A 7,205-nucleotide genomic window follows, 5' to 3' on the forward strand; every position below is an offset into this window, starting at 1 on the left:
ATGAAAACTTAACAAAACGTGTTCGTTAATTTCAAAGTTTTCGAAGTTTCAATAATTGACGTGATGTATATCTCTCAAAAGATCACGATCAAGCTACAGCAGGGAGTAAGGAACGTTAGAGGGAGTGTTGATCTAATGCTAAAAAAACCGTCATACAGTGGCAAATGGGAAAGAAAGTGGGGGTAGGAATTTTTTATCTCCGTTCCACAATTTTAGCTAACGCGCAGGCGCGAGTGACGTCGTTTACTACCGCCAGCAGAGAGAATTTAAAAATTCTCTCTGCCGCCAGCTTCCGCTTCCATCGACTGTTGCCCCACTCACTCTGTTCAACCAACAATCAACGTCTGTTGGGAGGAAACCGAGGCTTAATAAAAATGCCAAATTGTTTTTGTAACGGTTGTAGGAATGATTCAAGGTATTCGTTTAAAAATATATGAAAGGAATATCCTTCCACGCGTTTCCAAAGCCAAAAACCCAGATAAAAAATGGAAAAGATGGATATTAGCTAGTGGAAGACCGATTTCCACTAGCTTCTATTCACTTTCATTAAATTTCAAGCTTTGTTTTTGGTTTGGGAAATGGTTTGAAAACGATATTTACCATGTCGGGTCTTGTTAAATACTTAGGGTTACTTGAACAATTAAAAAACAACACTTCTTATAGTTATCCATGGCAGAAATTCAAACACGACCTTCCCCTTCTAGTTCAAATCCGGTTTTTAAATTTGACGCATGCGCGCGGACACCGCCATGAGTCCCTGAGTCAGCGCCAGGGAGAGACGATTTTAGCCACGAAGCGAAAGAACGCGCCTATTCACTTTAATACTCCCTCTCAAGTCTCTCCTCCCTGGTCAAAGGGCGAATGTAATTTTCGGTTCGCAATATTTTCAATTTTAAAATATAAAAATAAATTCTTCTAGCTCTATTTTTCAGATATCCGAGTATTTGAACTTGCTCGAAGCAAATGTTTCTAGAAAATAAAAAGTAGTATTAAGGTAGTTTCTCTGAAATTTTTGTGATAAAAACTAAGATAAGAAATTTTTTCAAATAATTGATGTTTTATAATCACGTCTTCAAAAATGAAAATTTGAATATCTGTTACTTCAAACAGTTAATTTTCTACACTTATCTCTTCCATTTTTGCGTCTTTGTGTACAAAGACAGTTTTTATTAATATCTGTCACTTCAGTCTTAATATGAATTAAAACTGTTTAGAAACTAGTATTTTAAAACTTATTCTGAAAAGCAGGCGCTCCATTTAAGTCTTGTGGTGTTGCGCGTTTATTAGTTACCGCGTTTGAACTAACAAGGCCCTAACCATCTATTATAGAAGTATTAATCTTGATTGCTTCAACGCCCAGTCCAACTCAAATTGCCTTCCCGTCGTTTTCATGTGCAAAGCACAGTGGATGCAATAATACATATAGATTCCGAAGACTTAGGCTAAAAAATTATTACGTAGACCTGTGTACAAAAACAATCTATACACCTGTGCACAAACATATTCCATAGACCTGTGCTGGGTGACCATATTTCCTAAATTTTATAATTTTTCCTATTTTCGGATGTCTTCCTATTAGTTCCTATAATATCGATAATTTTCTTATATTTTCCTATTTTGGAAATTGTAGATATTTTGTGCAGTCTCACTTTTGGTTTTGTTATATATCACTCAAAACAGAAATTTGACAGAAAGTAATGCCGATTTCCACTAGCTACTAGCAATCAGCCACCGTGGATTTACAATACAGGCTAACGCTTCTGTGATTCAGATATTCCGATCGTGTTTTAAGTTTAAGTTTAGTATTCCATGATGTATGTAGCTAAAGCTATGGAAGCCTCTAAAAATATTTGTCACGGAAGTCCGTGATGTTTTAAAGTTATAGCATATGTTTCTAAGATTACGATCCATAAGTATGACACTTCCTATATTTCGAAATGCTAGAGACTTAATGAGAGCAAGTTCGAGAACGACGCGAGAATTGACTACACGCGATTTTCTGCTCCATCTTCCTATTTAGTCTGTACTAAGCCTTTGACAGGGCCTCATCAGGCGTCACTTTACGAGAATCTACGACGTTTCATTTATGTCACTTCGAGACAAGCTCTCAGTAACCAGTGACAAATTTATGTAACATATCTTACGAACTTATGGTTATAATTAAACCAAAGTTCTTTTGTAAATCTTGTCTTATTACTTTCAAAGCATTTGCAACCTATATTTTGTTATTTTTTTCAAGGGTAGTTCTCTTGTCTTTTCCTGTTTTTTTTTTAAATTATACATCTATATCTATAAAAATCAAAGTCCTGACTGACTTACAGACTGACTGATAATCACCGCCCAGCCCAAACCGCTGGCCCCACAAGGGTGAAAATTTGGAGGAACGTTACTCGTAAATAGTAGGCGCGTACTAAGAAGATTTTTCCAATCCGCCGCCACCTTAATAAATGGCGCCCAGAAATGTAACAAATTTTCTCTTTGTTAGAAAGTCCGCGCGTTTCAACCGATTTCACAAATATTTAGTTCACTGGATTCCATTAACCTATAGACGGGCAGAATGGTCTTTCGGGATCGATTTGTTGTCACCATTTTAAATGGCGACCAGATATTTAAAAGCCCTTCTTTATAGAATGTCTGCGTGTAAAGCAATAAAAAATGTCCCGACGAGCTGATGGCCGACGCCGAGTGTCTTCGCTCCTAGGATGCTACAAAAATATTAGTCGAATCAGTTAAATGTACCCATACTTGATGGAAGTTCTTACTACACTCAAGCGATGCCGCGGGTAACAGCTAGTCTCCTATAATTTCCTGTAAATCAATTGTAAATTTCCTATTTTCCTATAACTATTACAAGGCTTTGTTGTGGTCACCCTGTCTGTGCACAAACATATTTCGTAGAGCTGTATACATACAGATACCATAGACTTGTGAAAACACATGTCATATAATTGTGTACAAACAGATCCCGTAGACTTGTGCACAAACAGATCCCTTAGACCTGCGCGCTAAAGATTCCATAGACCTTGGTACATGAAGATTTCATACCCATAGCGCACAGAAATATTCCCTAGACCTCCGGGGGACCGTCCATAAACTACGTCACACTCTTAGGGGGAGGGGGTTTGTAAGTTTGTGACGGTCCGTGACGAAGGGGGAGGAGGGGTCCTTCGATGCGTGACGTCACATTTAAAATTAATTTCATTGCGAAGTCAGTTAGAGGTTGATTGACACTTTCACTGGAGAGCTAGCTTACACGTACGCATAAGGACTGCTAAATGTAGTGTCAGCTTAAACTCTCTAATGTCACTGCTTTTTCGCATTAGCGAGGATCAATCGGATCCTCCATTCAATTTAAATGCTTCGTTTATTTCGCACATTTTTAAAATCTGAATCCCAAGCTCGATTAGCCTTAAGGCTTTCAAGTGACAATGTCGAAAACTATGAAGTGTGCCCCTTTAACTACGCTTTATGGAAATATTTTGGAAGGTTATGAAAAAGCACATCCATACATTAAAGTGCTAAAGCTCAATCATGGGCAAACGATATTTGTTAAAGCTTAAACAAAAATGAACTTTGACTGTCAAGTCGAGCAAAACATTTCTGAGTGGAACCCAAGAAGAATCTCTTTAAATTAATCAAATTGAATTGGTAAATTAAGACAATTCATAGTTCGTTGAGGGGGGGGGGGTTAAAGAAATATGACGTGGTTTTCAGGGGAGGGGTGTTAGAAAACGTGACGAAGCGTGATCTGGGGGGGGGGACGGGGGTTCAGAAAATGCCATTTTTTGCGTGACGTAGTTTATGGACGGTCCCTTGCGCGCAAAAATATTTCTAAAACTGTGCACAAAAAGATTCCACTGACATATGCACAAAATATTCTATTGGCTTTTGTATAAACATGTGACATGGACCTGTGTACAAAAATATTCCATGGACCTGTGCACAAAAACATTCCTTGGACCTGTTCAGAAATATTCCACACCCATTTGCACAAACATTTTCCGTAGACCCGTGCACAAACAGATGCCGTAGACTAGCGCATAAACAGATTCCATAGATTTGCGCACAAATATATTACGTAGACTCGTGCACAAGTAGATTCCACAGACTTGTACACAAACAGAAGTCACACGGTTTTGCACAATCCGATGTTATAGACTTGTGCACAAACAGATGTCACATGCTTGTGTAAAAACCGATTTCATAGACTTGCTAAAAAAGTGATGTCATCGACATTTGCACAAGAGATTCCGTAGATTTGTGCACAAGAGATTCCGTAGATTTGTGCACAAATATATTTTGTAGACCTGTACACACACTGATACCATAGACTTGTGAAAAATGTCGAATATTTGTGCACAGACTGATGCTATAGACTTGTGCACATCCATATGTCCTAGACCGGTGTACAAAACATTCTATAGATTTGTGCACAAACATGAGTCATATACCTGTACACAAAAATATTCCACGGACTTCTGCACAAAAACATTCCATATACCTGTACACAAAAATATTCCATGGACCTCTGCACAAAAACATTCCATATCCCTATGCAATTTTCCTTACCCATTTGCACAAAAATATCACGTTCACCTAAGCACAAAATTATCACGTACACCTGTGCACAAAAATATTCCAAATCCATTTTCACCATAATATTTCGTACACCTATGCAGAAAAATATTCCGTACACTTGTGAACAAAAACAGTTCGTACACCTGTGCACAAAAATATTCCGTACACCTTTGCATAAAAATATTTCGTACACTTGTGCACAAATAGAAATCACAGGCTGTGCACAAAGAAATGTCGTAGACTCGCGCAAAAAGAGATGTTATAGACATGTGCACATCAGATTCCATAGAGTTATGCACAAACATTTTCAATACCCCTATGCTCAAACAGATTTCAAACCCTAATGCTCAAAAAGATTGCAAACCCATTTGCACAAAAATAATCCGAAGACCCGTGCTCAAAAATATTCCGTAGACCCTTGCTCAGACAGAAGTCACTCGCGTGTGCACAAACAGATTCATAGACTTGTGAATAAACAGATGTTATAGACTTGTGCACAAAGAGATGTTATAGACTTTTTCACACACAGGTGTTATAGACTTGTTCACTCACAGGTGTTATAGACTTGTTCACTCACAGGTGTTATAGACTTGTTCACTCACAGGTGTTATAGAATTGCTCACAAACAGGTGTTATAGAATTGCTCACAAACAGGTGTTATAGAATTGCTCACAAACAGGTGTTTTAGAATTGCTCACAAACAGGTGTTTTAGAATTGCTCACAAACAGGTGTTATAGAATTGCTCACAAACAGGTGTTATAGAATTGCTCACAAACAGGTGTTATAGAATTGCTCACAAACAGGTGTTATAGAATTGCTCACAAACAGGTGTTATAGAATTGCTCACAAACAGATGATTTAGACTTGTGCACAAACAGATGATTTAGACTTGTGCACAATCAGATATTTTAGTCTTGTGCACAAACAGATGTTTTAGTCTTGTGTACTGTACAAACAAATGTTATTGACATGCGCAAAAAGAGATGTAGAAATGAGCAAATCAGATTCCATAGACCTGTGCACAAACAGAAGTCGTAGACCTGTACAAATAACGATTTTTCACTTGGGCACATAAAGATTCTTCAGACTTGTGTGCACGTAAAGATTCTTCAGACTTGTGTGCACGTAAAGATTCTTCAGACTTGTGTGCGCGTTAAGATTTTTCAGACTTGTGTGCACGTAAAGATTCTTCAGACTTGTGTGCACGTAAAGATTCTTCAGACTTGTGTGCGCGTAAAGATTCTTCAGACTTGTGTACGCGTAAAGATTCTTCAGACTTGTGTGCACGTAAAGATTGTTCAGACTTGTGTGCACGTAAAGATTCTTCAGACTTGTGTGCGCGTAAAGAATTTTCAGACTTGTGTGCGCGTAAAGAATTTTCAGACTTGTGTGCGCGTAAAGATTCTTCAGACTTGTGTGCACGTAAAGATTCATCAGACTTGTGTGCACGTAAAGATTCTTCAGACTTGTGTACGCGTAAAGATTCTTCAGACTTGTGTGCACGTAAAGATTGTTCAGACTTGTGTGCACGTAAAGATTCTTCAGACTTGTGTGCGCGTAAAGATTGTTCAGACTTGTGTGCACGTAAAGATTCTTCAGACTTGTGTGCACGTAAAGATTCTTCAGACTTGTGTACGCGTAAAGATTCTTCAGACTTGTGTGCACGTAAAGATTGTTCAGACTTGTGTGCACGTAAAGATTCTTCAGACTTGTGTGCGCGTAAAGAATCTTCAGACTTGTGTGCGCGTAAAGATTCTTCAGACTTGTGTGCACGTAAAGATTCATCAGACTTGTGTGCACGTAAAGATTCTTCAAACTTGTGTGCACATAAAGATTCTTCAACTTGTGTACATAAAGATTCTTCAAACTTGTGCACATAAATATACCATAGACCCATGAACAAAAAATTCCATAGACCTGTGCACAGAAGATTCCATACTCCTATACTCAAAAGGATTCCATGCAGATTTGCACAAAAACATTCCGTAGACCTGTGTAAAACAATATACCATAGGCCTGTGTAAAACAATATACCATAGGCCTGTGTAAAACAATATTTCATAGGCCTGTGCACGAAAAGATTCCATAGGCCTGGAAACAAAAATATGCCACTGACTTGTGCACGAAAAGATTGCATAGGCCTCTGCACAAAGAGATTTTATACCCCTTTGCATAAAAATATTCTGTAGGTCTGCGCTTAAACAGATTCCGTAGACTTGTACACAAACATGTTATAGTTTAGACTCGTGAAAAAAATTTAATTACCTATAATTGGTAATTATCTTTAATTGCTTATTTTGTTTAATTATATTTAATTGCATATTTTGCTTAATTCAGTTTAATCTGTACTTCGCAACTAAATTATTTGGACGCGCAAAAGTTATAATGACAATTAAGCTAGCTAATTGCCCTACCAATTTGATTATCCGAAGTAAAACGACGTAAGTCCTAGAATGACTTTCTTTATTACTTAACCCAAGCAAAAAAGTCTTAAGTTCCACAGTTTAAAGGTAAACCACGTAATTCGGAGCAGGTACTTAAAACTATTAAAAACAATACTTAAACTTTGTTTTTCTTAATGAAACAAAAATTGGCGCCCACTATAAAAATGGGGCTTTCATTTAAG

Source organism: Phalangium opilio, unplaced genomic scaffold (genome assembly GCF_054372755.1).
Source record: "Phalangium opilio isolate 3A_F unplaced genomic scaffold, DU_Popi_V2 ptg000232l_1, whole genome shotgun sequence".
Lineage (NCBI taxonomy): Eukaryota > Metazoa > Arthropoda > Arachnida > Opiliones > Phalangiidae > Phalangium > Phalangium opilio.